Source organism: Symphalangus syndactylus, chromosome 5, assembly GCF_028878055.3.
Source record: "Symphalangus syndactylus isolate Jambi chromosome 5, NHGRI_mSymSyn1-v2.1_pri, whole genome shotgun sequence".
In the NCBI taxonomy this organism is placed as follows: domain Eukaryota; kingdom Metazoa; phylum Chordata; class Mammalia; order Primates; family Hylobatidae; genus Symphalangus; species Symphalangus syndactylus.
The window spans coordinates 147182470-147201709 of record NC_072427.2 but is presented as its reverse complement, the minus strand read 5'-3'; the positions used below and the strand labels follow the sequence as shown (position 1 = coordinate 147201709).

Below are 19240 nucleotides of genomic sequence, written 5' to 3'. Positions count from 1 at the left end.
TAATTCAGCTGGGCAAGGGGATATTATTTTAGATTTCTGCCTTGGGGCAGCTCAATTTTTATACCTGAAGCTATTTTCTTTTTTTTTTTTTTTTTTTTTTGAGACGGAGTCTTGCTCTGTCGCCCAGGCTGGAGTGCAGTGGCGCAATCTCGGCTCACTGCAAGCTCTGCCTCCTGGGTTCACGCCATTCTTCTGCCTCAGCCTCTCCGAGTAGCTGGGACTACAGGTGCCCGCCACCACGCCCGGCTAATTTTTTTTGTATTTTTAGTAGAGACGGGGTTTCACCGTGGTCTCGATCTCCTGACCTCGTGATCCGCCTGCCTCGGCCTCCCAAAGTGCTGGGATTACAAGCGTGAGCCACCGCGCCCGGCCTACCTGAAGCCATTTTCTATGTCCTTCCCCGCACCCCCACCAATCCCTTCAACCTTTCCTATCTTAAATTCCTTTCCTTTCAGGTCAGACAGGGTAGATAATAGGCTGGGAGCTTCTTAGGAGAACTGACCTTGCCTGCAGCCTCCCAGATGTCTCAGTCACAACTAAGCATCGATACCCTGGAGGGCCCTGCCAGTACAGTGCTCTCTGTTAAATCTTTTTCCTTTTAGTAAAAGTCCCTTCTTTCTCCTCTCATCATTCACTATCCTTGAGAGCCTTTTTTTTTTCATTAGTCTTATAACTTTCCATCCCTTCTCTTATTTTCCTTCATTTTCTTCCTTGCTTTTTTGTACAGGTGGGATCTCACTGTGTTGCCCAAGGCTGGTCTCAAACTCCCGACCTCAAGTGATCCTCCTGCCTCAGCCTCCCAAATGCTGGGATTATTTTTAAAGGTTACAATTGGAATTAAACTGAGTCTCGAGAATCTAAAAAATGTGTTGACCTGGGCACAGTGGCTCACATCTATAATCCCAGCACTTTGGGAGGTCGAGCCAGAAGGATCACTTGAGCCTAGCAGTTTGAGACCAGCCTGGACAACACAGTGAGACCTCTTCTCTATCAAAAAAAAAAAAATTAGCTGGGTGTGGTAATGGCAGGCGCCTATAGATCTAGCTACTTGGGGGGCTGGGGTGGGAGGATCACTTGAGCCCAGGAGGTAGAAGCTGCAGTGAGCTATGATCGTGTCATTGCACTGCAGCCTGGGCAACAGAGTGAGACCCTGCCTTAAAAAAGAAAAAAAAAAAAAGCATGTTGAGCATATTGAGACAAGTGTTCCTTGAGCAAGCGGGACCTAGGAGGAACCTGATGCTCAAAAACCAGTTCTGGACTGGGCTGGCCCCCAAAGCAACAGAGATGTCCAAGCTTAGATAATCCTTCACTCTGGCCACTAGAGAAGAGTTGCTTAATATAACTGTTTGCTGATGTGCTTTGAGAGATTGGTTGGTTGAGCTGGGTCTTCAGTGTACTTTGAGAGGAGCCTGGCTCACTCACAGTCACAGCTCTGGTGATGAGGCATGAGGGGTTAAGTGTGTCAGGATGGGCCAGTGAGGCTAGATGCCCTCAAACACCTATGCTGTGTCATTTGATTCCTTTTGAAATCTTTCTGTATCTTTATTTAAAAAAAAAAAAAAGAGGAAATGTGAGGTGCGATGGGTAAATTTCAAAACAGAGTAAGTTAGTGAGAATGTTATAAAATTTACACCTACAGCCTGACCAGTATGGTGAAAGCCCGTCTCTACTAAAAATACAAAAATTAGCCGGCCATGATGGCGCACGCCTGTAGTCCCAGCTACTCAGGAGGCTGAGACAGGGACTCGCTTGAAACTGGGAGGCAGAGGTTGCAGTCAGCCGAGATTGCGTCACTGCACTCCAGCCTGGGTGTCAGCGAGACTGTCTCAAACAAACAAACAAAATTTACACCTAATACTTTAATGTAGGTCTGCCTAGAAAAAAAGGAATGAATAGAATAATTGTCTGAGGTCTCTTAGTTCCAAATGCAGTTATCTGCAGAACGTAAATCTCAATCCTAGAATCTAAATCTGCAGAATGTAAATCTCAATCCTAGTTTCATGCAGCTTTGTGGGATGGACGCTTGCTAGTATGATAACCAAGTAGAAAACAAACATAAAATCTAAAGTCAGGAAACACAAGGCTCTAAACGCATTGAGGTAAAGACAGGGAAAACTGTCTCTTTCATAAAACAATGTAAATGGCATTTCAAGACACTCACAAAAAGCTAGTAACTGCTCTAAAACTTTGCTTGCATCTGTAATATTCCTCATAAAGAACAACTTTTGTTAAAGCAACTTTTTAATCTTCCTTTATTAGGTTAGAGTAGGCAGAGTTCACTTTGAATTTGATAACACTGTAGAAAATAAGTCCTCAGGATTAAGAAAGAAAACATTTGAGAAATGTTGATTTTCCTGTCTAACCTAGGTTTAAATCATCCATCACTCTCGTTGATCCTGAAGGGCCTAATCCCAGCTCTCAGGCCCATCCCACTTTCAGGAAGGTCTTCCTTCCTCCTCCCTCTCCCTTCTTCAAAAATGAATCCATTCCACATCAGGGCTAGGTGAATTATCCTAAATTAAAATTTGAATCGTGTCAATGTCCTACTCAAATATCTTCAATGATTATTGAATAAAGCCTAGACCAGTACTGTCCAATACAAATATAATGTGAGCCACAGATGTAATTTTTTTTTTTTTTTTTGAGACGCAGTCTCACTTTATCACCCAGGCTTGTGTGCAGTGGCATGATCTCAGCTCACTGTAACCTCTGCCTCCCGGGTTCAAGCGATTCTCCTGCCTCAGCCTCCTGAGTAGCTGGGACTACAGGCATGTGCCACCACGCCCGGCTAATTTTTTGTATTTTTAGTAGAGATGAGGTTTCATCATGTTGGCTAGGCTGGTCTCGAACTCCTGACCTCGTGATCCACCTGTCTCGGCCTCCCAAACTGCTAGGATTACAGGCGTAAGCCACTGCTCCTGGCCCAACCACAGATGTAATTTAAAATTTTTCTGCTGGGTATGGTGGCTCACACCTGTAAGCCCAGCACTTTGGGAGGCTGAGGAGGGCAGATCACTTCAGTTCAGGAATTAAACATCAGCCTGGCCAATATCACCAAACCCCGTCTCTACTAAAGACACAAAAAAATTAGCCAGGCGTGGTGGCACACGCCTGTAATCCCAGCTATATGGGAGCCTGAGGCACGAAAATCACTTGAACCTGGGAGGCGGACGTTACAGTGAGCCTAGATCGTGCCACTGCACACCAGCCTGGGTGACCAAGTGAGACTTTGTCTCCAAAAAAAAAAAAGAAAATTTCAGTAGCCACATTAAAAAAATAAAAAGAAACCTATTGGCCAGGCACGGTGGCTCATGCCTATAATCCCAGCATTTTAGGAGGCCAAGGTAGGTGGATCACAAGATCAGGAGTTCAAGACCAGCCGGGCCAATATAGGGAAACCCCATCTCTACTAAAATTACAAAAATTATCCGAACGTGGTGGCACGCCTGTAATCCCAGCTATTCGGGAGGCTGAGGCAAGAGAATCGCTTGAACCTGGGAGGCAGAGGTTGCAGTGAGCCAATATCACGCCACTGCACTCCAGCCTGGGTGATAGTGAGACTCCATCTCAAAAAAAAAAAAAGTTAACGTGTTAACTAACTTGTGATAATAATTTCACAATATACATGTATATCAAAACATCATGTGCATATACTTTAAATGTATACAATTTTATTTGTCAATTATACTTCAGTAAAGCTGAAAAGATATTTTAAAAACTGTAATAAAATAAATGTAAGATAAAGTATTAAAAGATGGTTAACGTGGGCCAGGTGCAGTGGCTCACACTTGTAATCTTTGGGAGGCTGAGGCAGGAGGATCACCTGAAGTTGGGAGTTCAAGACCAGCCTGACCAACATGGAGAAACAACATCTCTACTAAAAATACAAAACTAGCCAGCCATAGTGGCACAAGCCTGTAATCCCAGCTATTTGGGAGGCTGAGGCAAGAGAATCACTTGAACCCAGGGGCGGAGGTTGTGGTGAGCCGAGATTGCACCATTGCACTCCAACTTGGGCAACAAGAGTGAAACTCCGTCTCAAAAAAAAAAATAAAAAGATGATTCACATGGTAACCATTTTTCTTCTTTTTTTTTTTTTTTTTTTTGAGATGAAGTCTCACTCTGGCTGGGATTATTGGCATACAACACCATGACTGGCTAATTTTTTATTTTTATTTTTTTTTTGAGATGGAGTCTCACTCTGTTGTCCAGGCTAGAGTGCAGTAGCGCAATCTTGGCTCACTGCAACCTCCGCCTCCTGCGTTCAAGCAATTCTCCTGTCTCAGCTTCCCAAATAGCTGGGACTACAGGTGCACGCCACCACGCCCGGTTAATTTTTGTGTTTTTAGTAGAGGCGGGGTTTTACCATATTGGTCAGTCTGGTCTCGAATTCCTGACCTCAGATGATCCACCCACCTCTGCCTTCCAAAGTGCTGGGATTATAGGTGTGAGCCACCATGCCCAGCCTAGGCCTTTTTGGTTGTTGTTGTTATGTGTTTTTACCACAATTTTTTTTTTTTTTTCGAGACAGAATCTCGCTCTGTCACCCATGCAGGAGTGCAGTGGCGAGATCTCGGCTTACTGCAATTTCCACCTCCCAGGTTCAAGCGATTCTCCTGCCTCAGCCTCCAGAGTAGCTGGGACTACAGGCGCCCGCCACCATGCCTGGTTAATTTCTGTATTTTTAGTAGAGACAGGGTTTCACCATATTGGCCAGGCTGGTCTTGAACTCCTGACCTTGTGATCCACCCGCCTCGGCCTCCCAAAGTGCTGGGATTACAGGTGTGAGCCAACGTGCCCGGCCCACAATTTAAAAAAAAAAAAAATGGAATTTGCCTTACTAGAATTTTGAACTTGGAAGACCAGGTACCCCTTTCTTCTTTCTTATTTCTCCCATTTCCCCCTTTTGCAATGGGAATGTCTAGCCTATGCCTGTCCCACCATTATAATATGGAAGCACATAACTTGTCTGGTTTCCCAGGCTCAGGTTGGAAAATATTTGCCTCAGGATTAATCATACCTCTTGTCTCACCCATACCAAATTCAGATGATATTCAGATGAAATTTTGGATTTGGAACTCATGCTGGAATGGGTTAAGATTTTAGGGCCTACAGGGATAGAGATAAATGTATTTTGGACGTGAGGACATACATTTTAGGGGGCCAGAGGACAAAGTGTTATGGACTAAATTGTGTCCTAAAATTCATATGTTGAAGCCCTAACCCCTAGTAACTTAGAATGGAACTGTATTTGGAGATGGGGCCTTTAAGGAGGTAATTAAGGTTACATGAGGTCGCTAGGGTGGGGCTCTAGTCCAATAGGACAGGTGTCCTTCTGAGAAGAGGAAGAGGCATTAGGCCTGTGAATAGAGAAAAGGCCATGTGAGGACACTAAGAAGATAGCCATCTGCTACTGAAGGGGAGAGGTCTCAGGAGAAACTAACCCTGCTGGCACCTTGATCTTGGATGTCCAGCATCTACAACTATGAGAAAACAAACTCCTGTTGTTGAAGCCACCTGTTTGTGGTATTTTGTTATGGCAGCTTTAGCAGACAATAAATATATAATGTCAAGTAATAAGGGAGCATTTTGAAGAATAAAATATCAAGGTAAGGTGATAAAGGGTTGGGGCTGGGGAAGATTAAGATAGAGTGGTTACGGTTCTTCTCTCAGTAGAGATGATACTTGAACAGAAACCTGAATCACACGAGGAAGTCGCTCTTGGGAGTATCTGAAAACAGCATTTCACACAGAAGGCATTTCAAACGCAGACACCAAAAGGAGGATTTGCTTGGCAGGGTGTCAAAAGGCGGATTTGGCAGGAGTGGAGTGAAGCAGGGGCAGAGTGGCAGGAGAAATGATGTTGAAGACAGCTAGGAGTCTGCTCATGCAGGACGCTGTAAGCAGTCAGGAACGTTCTGGTTTATATTCCGAATGTGACAGCCAGCCAGCAAGCTACGAAGCCATTTTAGTTTTTTGAGCAGAAGCATGACATGAGTTGATTTGTGTTTTTAAAAAAGTATGTGCTGTTGAATGCAGAAGATGCTGAAGGAGGGTGCTGTGGTTTAAATGTGTGTTCCCTCCAAAATTCACGCAGAAACTTAATCCTAATTGTGGTGATATTAAGAGGCAGGACGTTTTGGGAAGTGACTGAGTCATGAGGGCTCTGCCTCCATGGAGGAATTAATACCCATATAGAAGGGGCTTCGGAGGCCAGGCTTGATGGCTCATGCCTGTAATCTCAGCACTTTTGGAAGTCAAAGCAGGAGGATCGCTTGAATCCAGGAGTTCTTATTTCCCCCTTTTGGACCAGCCTGGGTGACACAAGGAGACACTGTCTCTATAAAAAAAAATAATAATAAATACAAAAAATTAGTGGGGCATGGTGGTTTGCACTTGTAGTCCCAGCTACTTGGGTGGCTGAGGTGGGAGGATCACTTGAGCCCAGGAGGTCAAGCCTGCAGTGAGCTGTGATTGCGCCACTGAACTCCAGCCTGGGAGACAGAGCCAGACCCTGTCTCAAAAAAAAAAAAAAAAAAAAAGGGGGTGAGGTGGCTTCAGAGAGTTTGCTCCTTTTTTTTTTTTTTGCCCTTCTGCCTTCCACCATATGAGGACACAGCACTCATCCCCCTAATGAGGACGGAGCAACAGTTGCCATCTTAGAAGCAGAGAGCTGCCCTCACCAAACATCAAACTTGCAGGCACCTTGAACTTCCCAGCATTCAGAACTGTGAGAAATACATTTCTACTGTTTATAGATTACTCAGTTTTTTTTTTGTTTTTTTTTTTTTTTTGAGACAGAGTTTCGCTCTTGTCGCCTAGTCTGGAGTGCAATGGCGTGGGCCCCGTCTCAGCTCACTGCAACCTCCGCCTCCTGCGTTCAAGCAATTCTCCTGCCTCAGCCTCCAGAGTAGCTGGGATTACAGGCACCTGCCACCACATCCACATCCGGCTAATTTTTGTATTTTTAGTAGAGACAGGGTTTCACCATGTTGGTCAGGCTGGTCTCAAACTCCTAACCTCAGGTGATCCACCTACCTGGGTCTCCCAAGGTGCTGGGATTACAGGCGTGAAGCACTGCGCCTGGCCTGTGTTGTTTTGTTATAGCAGCATGAACAGACTTAGACAGAGGGTAGGGATAGGAGCATAGAGTGGGTTGCTGTTGGATTTGAAATATATTTTCAAGGTGCAACTTACTGGTGGTCTAGATGTTGGGCACAAGAGAAAAAAAGGAGTCAAGAATGATCCTAAAGGTTTTGGCTGGAGCAACTGGAGAATTGGAGTTGCCATTTACCTCAGTCGGGAAAGCAGACAGAGACTTGAGGATCAAATCAAGACTTTTATTTTAGATGCGCTAAGTCTGAGATATTGTTAGGATATGCACTAAAAATAGAGTGTTCCCTTTCTCTTTCATCCCTGGATGCCGGGAACATAAAGATAAAAAACATGTTCCTCCCTTTAAGCTCTCATGGTGGTGAAGCGGATGGAGAGAGACTTATAAACAAGTGTTTTGCTTTGTTTTTTAATTAATAGGATTTATTGGGGGTGGGCAGTTTTAGTTGACAGAAAAATTGAGCAGAAAGTACACAGAGTTCCCACGTACCCCCCTTAACACCCCTAATACTAACATTCGCATTAGTGTGATACATCTCTTATATTATTATCATTATTATTTATTATTAGTATTATTTTTTTCTTGCACTCTGTCACCCAGGCTGGAGTTCAGTGCCGTGATCTCGGCTCACTGCAACCTCCACCTCCCAGGTTTAAGCGATTCTCCTGCCTCAGCCTCCCGAGCAGCTGGGATTACAGGCACCCGTCACCATGCCCGGCTAATTTTTGTATTTTTAGTAGAGATGGGGTTTTGCCATGTTGGCCAGGCTGGTGTTGAACTCCTGACCTCAGATGATCTGCCCGACTTGGCCTTCCAAAGTGCTAGGATTACAGGCATGAGCCACCTCGCCGAGCCACATCTGTCATGTTAATAATTGATGGGCTAATATTGATATATTATTATTACATAAAGTCCATAGTTTATATTCAAGTTCATTCTTTGTGTTGTATATTCTATGGGTTTGATAAATGTATATCATACAGAACAGCTTTACTGCCCTAAAAATCCCGTGTTCCAGGCTGGGCGCAGTGGCTCATGCCTGTAATCCCAGCACTTTGGGAGGCCAAGGTGGGCAGATCACGAGGTCAAGAGATCGAGACTAGCTCAACCAACATGGTGAAACCCTATCTCTACTAAAAATATAAAATTAGCTGAGCATAGTGGTGCATGCCTGTATTCCCAATTACTCAGGAGGCTGAGGCAGGAGAATTGACTGAACCCGGGAGGCAGAAGTTGCAGTGAGCCGAGATTGCACCATTGCACTCCAGCCTGGGGCAACAAGAGCAAAACTATGTCTCAAAAAAAAAAAAAAAAAAAAATCCCATGTTCCACCTCTCTTCCCTACTCCTCCAACCCCTGACAACCACTGATCTTTTTGCTGTCTTTTTGCATAGTTTTGCCTTTTCCAGAATGTCATACAGTTGGAATCATACATTATGTAGCCTTTTCAGATTGGCTTGTTTCACTTAGTGATATTCACTGAAGTTTCCTGCATGTCTTTTTGTGGCTCATTCCTTTTTATCATTGGATAATATTCCATTATTTGGATGCACCACAATTTATACATTCACCCTACCGAAGGACATCTTGGTAAGTTTTAGCAACTATGAATAAAACTGCTCTAAACATTCGTTTGCAGGTTTTCTTGAGGATGCGGGATTTCAAGTCATTTGCGTAAGTACCAAGGAGGGTGATTGTGGGATCACAGACAAGGGTTTTAAAAGTCACCTTCACTTGATCTTAGCCAAAAGGCCGAGAAGCGATAAAAGTCATCTTCTACACAAGTGCCAATATATAGACAACACAGATAAATGCTTGCATGAAGTGAAGACAGTTCTTTGAGTTCTTTTTCTCTAGCAGTGCTCTAAAGCTATAAATGTCCTTCTTTCTCTGTGTAGCTATTAGTGGGACACTATCACCAGGCTACCACCCCCTCCCCCCACTCACAGGAAAACAGCTACATGATGACTGAAGTGCTTAGCTGACTCACATCTACGCTTTCTTTTTCTCTCTCTTTTTTTTTTTTTTTGAGACGGAGTTTCGCTCTTGTTTTCCAGGCTGGAGTGCAATGGTGTGATCTCAGCTCATCACAACCTCCGCCTCCCGCGTTCAAGCGATTCTCCCGCCTCAGCCTCCTGAGTAGCTGGGATTACAGGCATGTGCCACCACACCCAGCTAATTTTATATTTTTTAGTAGAGACAGGGTTTCTACATGTTGATCAGGCTGGTCTTGAACTCCTGACCTCAGGTGATCCGCCCGCCTCAGCCTCCTAAAGTGCTGGGATTACAGGTGTGAGCCACAGCGCCCGGCCACATAATGTTTTAATATAGGCATGCAATGTAAAATAATCACCTCATGGAGAATGGGGTATCCATCCCCTCAAGCATTTAGGCTTTGAGTTACCCCCTCATCTTTTTAGACCCTCAGACAACTCAGTCAGCTGACCAATCCTTCCTGAGAAATAAATGTTCTTTTTTACCCTTTTTTATGTCTTCCTGAGGAAGGCTGAGGGTGAATGAAGCACATTAGACTCAGAATAGCTGCTGAGTAAGAAAGCTGGTGGGGAAAACAGAGAATTTGCTGGAGGCATGGGAGGGGCATGCTGTAATGAGTGGGAATGTCACAGGCACTGTTTCAAAAAGAGTGGATAAAAGTCTGAGAATGCGGCTGTAAGGGCTACTGGAAGGCTCCTCCGGCAGGGGACAGGATGTGAGCCCCTGGAATAGACTCATAAAAGAAAATGTTAGCACATACCATTGAATTCGCTGCGACACATGAGAAAATATGGGAAAGCAGGAGAGTGGAAGAAAATGTAAAGACCCCCCTCCTCCCCAGACAGAATGCTGTGTAGTGGGGGAGAGTGGAAAATCAGTCCAAGAAAAGTAGGCAAACGGACCCAAAGATGAAGAGGAAGAAAAGAAACAGCAACACGAAAAAAAAAAAGCCACCAGATTTGTTGCAACGTTGATGTAAACCTGGCCCTCTTCCTGAGCCAATGACCCAGGGTTTCCACTTCCCTTTACTGTCATCTTGCTCAAGTCTAGAAGCTGAATTATCATCATCAACTCGACATGAGGGGATAAGCTCTGGATGCACTCATCAGATGCTCATCAGACGTTCCAATTACAAAACTGCACCTCTTCGTAGTGCTGGGGCGGTTAGAATGCAAACATTTCAAGAAAAAAAACATTGTTTCCTAGTGGTGATAGAATTGAGGGTGAGTTCTTCCCTCCTTTATTTGTGTCTTTTCCTTTGTTTTTTCTTCTTTACTGAAGTACACATACAATAAAGCAGATAAAAATGCACTAATCTGGAGTTTCCAGTTGGGTGAATATTTATATCTGTATTCACAGGTATAACCATTAACCAGATCAAGATCTAGATTCTTTTTTTTTTTATGGTGAAAAGATATATATATATATATATATATATATATATATATATATATTTAGAATTAGGCAGCTGGACTCAGTTTAGATGATTCCAATTTTGATGGCAACATCCAAAGCATCGTAATCAGGAGCCAGTCGAACATATGCCTTCTTCTCTCCATCAGGCCAAATCAGGGTGTTGACCTTGGCCACATCAATGTCATAGAGCATCTACACAGCCTGTTTAATCTGGTGCTTGTTGGCTTTAACATCCACAATGAACACAAGTGTGTTGTTGTCTTCTATCTTCTTCATGGCAGACTCAGTGGTCAGCGGAAACTTGATGATAGCATAGTGGTCAAGCTTGTTTCTCCTGGGAGCGCTCTTCCGAGGATATTTAGGCTGTCTCCGGAGTCGCAGTGTCTTGGGCCGCCGGAAGGTGGGTGGCGTGCGGATCTTCTTTTTTCTGTGGCTGTGGAAACCTTTCAACACTGTCTTCTTGGCCTTTAAAGCTTTCGCTTTGGTTTCGGCTTTAGGAGGGGCGGGAGCTTCCTTCTTCGCTTTCGGCGCCGTCTCGTGAAAAAACAAGATCTAGATTCTTTAACATTTCTTGCTCCTCAAAAGGTTTCCTAGTGCTGGTTCCAGTCTATAGCCTCCTTCTCCAGAAGAAACTACTATTTTTACTTCTGCCATCATCAATAAATTTTGTTGTTCTTGACCTTTAGGTGGAACCATACAGTATGTACTCTTTTGTGCTCAGATGTTTTTTTCACTGAGCATCGTGTCTACGAGTACTACTGTGGTGGTGTTGGTCGTTCATTCCTTCTTACTGCTGAGTAGTATTACACTTTTGGCTATGACAACATTTACTTATCTATTCTCCCACTGATGTACGCATCATTGTTTCCAGTTCAAGCTATTATAAACATTCCTGATATTTGCCGAATGCATGAATTCTTTTCTCTCGGTTGTATACTTGTTGTATGTTTAGGAATGAGATTGCTGGGTTGCTATTTTTTGCCAGTAAATAGTAAATTCCTTTTTTTTTTTTTTTTAGACAAGGTCTCACTCTGTCACCCAGGCTGGAGTTCAGTGGCACAATCTCGGCTCATTGCAGCCTCCACCTCCCAGGTTTAAGCAGTTTTCGTGCCTCAGCCTCCTGAGTAGCTGGGATTACAGGCAAATGCCACCACATCCAGCTAATTTTTACATTTTTAGTAGAGAGGAGTTTCACAATATTGGCCGGGCTGGTCTTGAACCCCTGACCTCAGCTGATCCACCCGCCTTGGCCTCCCAAAGTGCTGGGATTACAGGTGTGAGCCACCACGCCGGGCTGCAAATCGTAAATTCTAAGCAAAAGCAAGTGAGCTACATCTTTGTCTTAATATGTATATGGTATTTTAATAATCTTTTTATACATTATTTCGATTGGTCCTCAAAACTTTTATGGGAAGTAAGTAAAGTAGTTAACATTATCACCATTTTATAGGTGCAAAAACTGAAAGAGAATTTAAATGATCAATTTAAGGTCAGAATATTAATAAGTTGTGAATTACGACTAGAAGCTGCATTTTCTGATCCCTAGCCAAGTTCATTTTTCCTATACATTCCTTCTATTTCACTAGCCTTGTGAATGGGGAGGTCACCCAATCATCCCGTTTGCCCAGGACTATCTCAGTTTTAGCACTGAAAGTACCTGGGTAAACCTCTATGGTTGGTCATTTTACCAAACCAAGAAAGGGGTCAATGTATATAACAGCTTGCAAATGGCAGAGAAAAACAAAACCAACTTGATTTAGTTTATTCATGCTCCTCCATTCCCAAAGGAAAGTTATTTTTAATCAAGGAACAATAAAATATCCATACATTTATGTACTATGTATGTCAACTGTATTGCTTGACTTCAGAAATCATCTAGACTAGTGCTACTCAAATTGTGGTCCAGGGACCAGCAGCATCAGGATCTCCCAGGATCCTGTTAGAAATGCAAACTCAATCACAAGGAAGGGAAAATAGATGACAGGTTAATTTACAACAGAAAGGATTTGCTGAATGAGTTTTGCCAGCAGGGACTGGATTTGGGCTCCCAATTTGTGTTTTCTTAGGGTTTTGTGTAACTTGGCTGGTATCAGTCTTCATAGTTTCTCTGTACTCTGTTCTAGGACTCAGTCCAAAAGGTCACCTTCCAACTCCAATCTGGCTTCTCTTAGCCCATCTATTCTGGCTCTCTCTTTTCCTTCCCCTCATTCTTCCCCAGAGAGAGGTTGCTATGGGGATGGCATCGTCATAGAAAGCCAGCTGGTAGAGAGAAGCAGTGACAGAAGCAGAAACAAAAGTGTGCAGAAAGAAAAAAGACGAAGGTAAAAACAATAGGCACAGACAGGTGAGAATTGAGACGGTCAAAAGAGGAACTACACAGGTGATAAAATGCCATCAACACATTTACTTCTAGAAATGGATGGAGGCATTGTCCACAGTTAGAGGAACACAGCAGAAGAACCAAGGCAACAGATGTGAGCAAACCCAGGGACCTGAAATAGATGTGGAGACACAGGAGGAGAGAGACACGGTCAGATGACAAACCTAATTTGCAGGATTCTGCAGAAAGCAGCTGCAGACAGAATCTAGCTAAGCATAGAGACTGTTTCAAGGCAGCGTTTATTTATCCTCTTCTGCCTCCCTGAGTCATTTCTATTTCCAAGGGGTGAACCAGTGGGAGGTTATAAAGGAGTTACCTTCACTTCCTTATTGTTTTCCACTTTGTTTTCTTGCCTGTCATCTTTTTTTTTTTTTTTTTTTTTTTAGACAGAGTCTCGCTCTGTCGCCCAGGCTGGAGTGCAGTGGCGCGATCTCGGCTCACTGCAAGCTCCGCCTCCCGGGTTCACGCCATTCTCCTGCCTCAGCCTCTCCGAGTAGCTGGGACTACAGGCGCCCGCCACCACGCCTGGCTAATTTTTTGTATTTTTAGTAGAGACGGGGTTTCACCGTGGTCTCAATCTCCTGACCTGGTGATCCGCCTGCCTCGGCCTCCCAAAGTGCTGGGATTACAAGCGTGAGCCACCGCGCCCGGCTGCCTGTCATCTTCTGACATGCACAGAAAGGAACCTCCCTAGGACAACCAAACGCCAGGAATATGTCCCTTAGACACAACTCTTATATCTTGACTCTTCTCCTGCCATCTCTTCAATATTTGTATCTCAGTTTGTCTTTTTTTATTATTTTTTTACAATTCCCTTTCTTGTTCTTTTGTTTTTTTTTTTCCATTTGCCCCAGGTAGCCACCAACTTAATGCTCCTTACATCTATCCCATCCTCTTTTCCAGTCTCTATTACCTAGGCATCCTTGTCCCTGCCCATCCGAGCCAAAAATTTTGCTTTTTCCATTTTTTTTTTTTTTTTTTTTTTTTTGAGACAGAGTTTTTGCTCTTGTTGCCCAGGCTGGAGTGCAATGGTGCAGTCTCAGCTCACTGCAACCTCCACCCCCTGGGTTCAAGCAATTCTCATGCCTCAGCCTCCCAAGTAGCTGGGACTACAGGTGCCCGCCACCATGCCCGGCTAATTTTTGTATTTTTAGTAGAGATGGGGTTTCACCATGTTGGCCAGGATGATCTCGATCTTTTGACCTCGTGATCCACCCACCTCGGCCTCCCAAAGTGCTGGGATTATAGGCGTGAGCCACCAGGCCAGGCCATTTATTTATTATTTATTTATTTTTAAAGCTAGTCAAGTGAAGCTATGAGAGTGGAGAAGGAACAAAGAAAATTGTTACTGGTTGTGATCAATTAGTTGTAAGGACCACTGCATTCAGACCAGCTATGAAGTCAAATCTTAGGGCATCGTTTTCTCTGTCACAGCACCTACATACTACTTGTATTCCAGATGCATCAAATGTGTCTCTTTTATCCTAGATGCTTTGCCTCAATTAAAATGTTTTTTCTTGCTGTGTGCTTTTTTCACTTTTGCTTTTCCATTGTTTTCCTCGACCTCAACCCTGAACCCCAACTTGGTTGCTTCAGAGGCTTTCTGGAGAGAAACACACTTGGTACAACAGCGGAAAGCGTTTTCTGCAAGCAATCTTCCCTTACCTGTGTTTTTATAACAAACACAAGGTTGGAAGTTAGAAAACATAAGGATCAGCACAGACTGTGGTACAGAGTATGCTATAGACTGTGCTGAAAACTTAAGTTATTAAACCTGTGTCTCAGTTCTCTAATTCTAGAAGGTGGTCTTATGGCTGAAGAAGGATACTAGCTATTTTATTCTGTGCAGTCTCAAGGGTTCTACAAATACACTGTCCAAACACATACTTCCTGATCCATGCATCCGAAGTAGTCATTACCCCAGAAGAAAGGTGAAAAATTATATAAATATTTCAACTACAAATCAGGTATTCACTTATCAGTCCTCTTTCAAATATATACTTGAAACTGCCAAGTTTTTGGAGCCTTTCCCTGGTTCATGTTTGGGTCTGGAACATATAGACATAGTCAATATATAATTTAATAAATGACTGGCTGACTGAATAAATCTCTAGCTCTAAATATAAAAGCATTGAGATCAGGAAACATTACTGTCCTCTATCTTAAAAAGAATGAAAACGTAATAAGTAAAACAGCATTAGGAAAAGGTTATTTTTGCCACTAGATTCTAAGTGGTAACATAGAATTTGAAGAATCAGAAGCATGTGAAAAGAGTGACTTAGTTGTATCTGGGTATGACTGAGAAAGAATTTTTCTCCCCTTTCATCTTTTAATCTCCATCAGACATTGCTCCTCTCAGGTAGCCTGAGAATGAAGCTATTTACTTTTGTCTCATTAGTTCTTCTTTGATCCTGACAGCTGCAGTCAATACAAAAGAAATACCACAGCCCCAGGAAAAGATTCCAATGTCCTCACGTGGAGGACGTGCAGAGAACAGCATCATTCTTTGTCTCCCACATTCTTATCTACCTGGTGACAGGACAGTGACTTCTGCCCCCATCTCTCTCACTAATAAGTAGCAAGTCAACATGATTAGTATAGCCTCATTCCAAAATAGCTACATGTCTCACTAGGGGTCCTAAAAGATAAGAACAGAGCTTCTAGTTTAAGTTGTATTGTATTTACTTGGTTTTTAGAGATGATGGAAGAAAAGCAGGATTACTTACCTCCTCAAGAGAAACCTTACAACTGTAACAAATGAATAAACGTGGGGAAGAGAAATAAAAGGCCAGAAAGGAAAATGAGATATGGTGAAAGTATAATTTTTCTTTAAATAACAGTATATGAACATAGTGTCCAAATTTAATCACTGGGCACTGTAAATATTTTAAAAATTATGAAGATTGAGAATGGTGACAGAAAAATGTAAACTTTTCCATTTTACAAAAGTGAAAAAAAGCAGTGCTTCATTTTTTCCCCACTAAAGTCTAGAAAGATTATTCACAGATGATTTGTATGTAATAAAAGAAGAGAGCAGTGATTAGTTGGAAGTAGAATTATTTCATTAAGTTTAAAACTTATCTAACTTTTTCCCATAAAGTTAATAAAATCAGAGAAATACCATAGTCCTAAATATAGGTATTACTGACATTTGGGGCCAGACAATTATTTGTTACAGAGGCTTGTCCCATGCATTACGGAATGTTTAGCAGAATCCCTTGTCTCTGCCCACTAGAAGCATGTAATCCCTTTCCTGTAATCACCACTGTTTGAGAACCACTGCCTTAGACACCATGCACCTTGATTTCAGCAAGACATCTCAGAAAATCTCCAATGAGATCCTGTGCAAAATGCTGAAATACCTCACCCGTCTGACACTCAACTGTTTGGGAAACTCATTTATTTTGTATATGGTCTAGAGGAAACAAAGAAAAAAGAAAGGTTTTCTCACTAAAATTCAAAGCACAACTCATAGAAAGGCTTTGGTCTCTCTCAGGAAGCACATACTCTGTCTCTCCTTTTGAATTATTGCAAAATATCCCAAACATACAAAGCAAAATGTTAATATCTGATAGCTTCAATTGGTTATTTGATTTCCAAATCCAACAATGGATTAGATGAAAATAAGAAGAGACATTGTATGCCACAGGTAGGAACACTGACACACTAATGACAATAAGAAAGAAAACAGGGCTGGGCATGGTGGCTCATGCCTGTAATCCCAGCACTTTAGGAGCCCCAGGTGGGCAGATCATGAGGTCAGGAGTTTGAGACCAGCCTGACCAACATGGTGAAACCTCATCTCTACTAAAATTACAAAAATTAGCTGGGCATGGTGGCGCACGCCTGTAATCCCAGCTACTCAGGAGGCTGAGGCAGGAGAATTGCTTGAACCCGGGAGGTGGAGGTTACAGATCATGCCATTGCACTCCAGCCAGAGCAACAGAGAGAGACTCCATTTCAAAAAAAAATAAAAATTGGCCAGGCGTGGTGGCTCAAGCCTGTAATCCTAGCACTTTGGGAGGCCGAGGTGGGCGGATCACGAGATCAGGAGTTCAAGACCATCCTGGCCAACATAGTGAAACCCTGTCTCTACTAAAAATACAAAAAAATTAGCACGGTGTGGTGGCAGGCGCCTGTAGTCCCAGCTACTCGGGAGGCTGAGGCAGGAGAATGGCGTGAACCCGTGAGGCGGAGCTTGCAGTAAGCCGAGATGGTGCCATTGCACTCCAGCCTGGGGAACAGAGCCAGACTCGGTCTCAAAAAAAAAAAAAAAAAAAACAAAATTAGCCAGGCGTGGTGGCGCGCCTGTAGTCCCAGCTACTTGGGAGGCTGAGGCAGGAGAATCTCTTGAACCCAGGAGATGGAGGTTGCAGTGAGCCAAGATCTCACCACTACACTGCAGCCTGGGTGACAGAGCAAGATGCTGTCTCAAAAAAAGAACAAGAAAGAAAACAGATGAATTATAAAAGGCAAACATATTTCTGAAAGAATGGCAAATCCGAGGGATGACAGTCCTACATTTTGTATATGATTATTCTGGTCACATTAGTCCTTGGCATCCTACCTTATATGGCATATGACCAACCAGGATGATGACATGTCTAGAAACAGGTCATGAAGAACAGCTGGAGAAACTAGAATTGATTGTTTAGCTCAGAAAATAAAAGATGTTGGGAGAGAATGTGATAACTTTCTTCCAATATTGAATGTGCTTACAAAAGTGTGTACTTTTCAGGAACCCCGAATGGAAATGGGCATCAAATTTATATAACATTTATAGTCACCTTAGTGTAACTGCAAGAACTTTCTGATAACTAGAGCTATCCAAAATATAATGGGCTGTCTTGTAAGTTAGTTAAGTTTGTCACTGATGGCTTTCCCCCTGACTTCCAGAGTCAATATCACTTGATCTTGGCCGAAAGGCTGAGAAGTGATTAGAGTCATATATCTATAGCCTGTCTTATTTGTACCTGGGTGGTCAAAAAGCCTCTCAAATTAAGCATAGCCAAAGGAGAAGTCCTGTTTATCTTTCAAACTCCCAAATCTTTTCCTTCTCTAGTCTTTTATATCTCAGTAAATATTTTATCACTATTCACCAAATTGCAAAAGCTAGGAGTTATTCAGGATTTTTCTCTTTCCCACACCTTCCATATCTAATCCACCAACAAAAACTGTTACCTTTATCTCCAAAATACTCTTAGATTCCTTCCACTCGCACATGTCTGATACACTATACTTGTCAAAGCCATTATAAACTGTCCCTTGATCTACTGAAGTAGTCTCCTAATGAGTCTCACTGATTCCTCTCTCTTCTTTTGTTTTTTGTTTGTTTGTTTTTTGAGATGGAGTTTCACTCTGGTTGCCCAGGCTGGAGTGCAATGGCCCACGAGTGCAATGGCTCAAAATGGAGTGTGATCTCGGCTCATGGCAACCTCCGCCTCCTGTGTTCAAGCAATTCTCCTGCCTCAGCCTCCCAAGTAGCTGGGATTACAGGCATGTACCACCACACCCGGCTAATTTTGTATTTTTAGTAAAGATGGGGTTTTTCCATGTTGGTCAGGCTGGTCTCAAACTCCTGGCCTCAGTTGATCTGCCCACCTTGACCTCCCGAAATTCTGGGATTACAGGCATCTCACTTTATTTTTTTATTTTTTGAGATGGAGTCTCACTGTGTCACCCAGGCTGGAGTGTACTGGCGCGATCTCAGCTCAATGCAACCTCCGCCTCCCGTGTTCAAGCAATTCTCTGCCTCAGCCTCCTGAGTAGCTGGGATTACGGGTGCCTGCCACCATGACCGGCTAATTTTTGTATTTTTAGTAGAAACAGGGTTTCACCATGTTGGCGAGGCTGGTCTTGAACTCCTGACCTCGTGACCCACCGACCTCGGCCTCCCAAAGGGCTAGGATTACAGGCATGAGCCACCGCGTCCAGCCAGGTATCTCATTTTACATATAGCTTGGGAAATCAATGAGCGTCATCTGCCCAGTAAGATGTCTTCATCACTTCCCAGAGTAACCCCTTGATTCCCACTCTGGACATTAGGCATTCCATCTTTACATCCTCTTAAGACAGTTAAGTCAATTTTAATTTCTTTTCAGGGAGGGCAGGTAAAACAAAATCATGCTTCCTCTATTTGTTTTCATTTTTATTTCTTGGAGATGGGGTCTCCCTGTGTTGCCCACAGACTGGTCTCAAACTCCTGAGTTCAAGCCATCTTCCTGCCTCAGCCTCCAAAAGTGCTGGGATTACAAGCATGAGCCACTGCGCCCAACTCTCTGTTTGTTTTTTGATGACCACCCCCTTGCTTCCCAAATGGCTGTATCAGCAAAGTT

General features: G+C 43.2%; 1 protein-coding gene and 1 pseudogene across 3 annotated transcripts in view; both read right to left on the bottom strand.

Moving 5' to 3' along the window:
* LOC134736676 (solute carrier family 2, facilitated glucose transporter member 3-like) overlaps positions 1-19240 on the bottom strand; it is a 50474-nt gene that overhangs the window by 15741 nt on the left and 15493 nt on the right. The gene's annotated exons all lie outside the window — the stretch shown is intronic.
* Positions 10551-18128, bottom strand: LOC129481962 (large ribosomal subunit protein uL23-like; annotated as a pseudogene).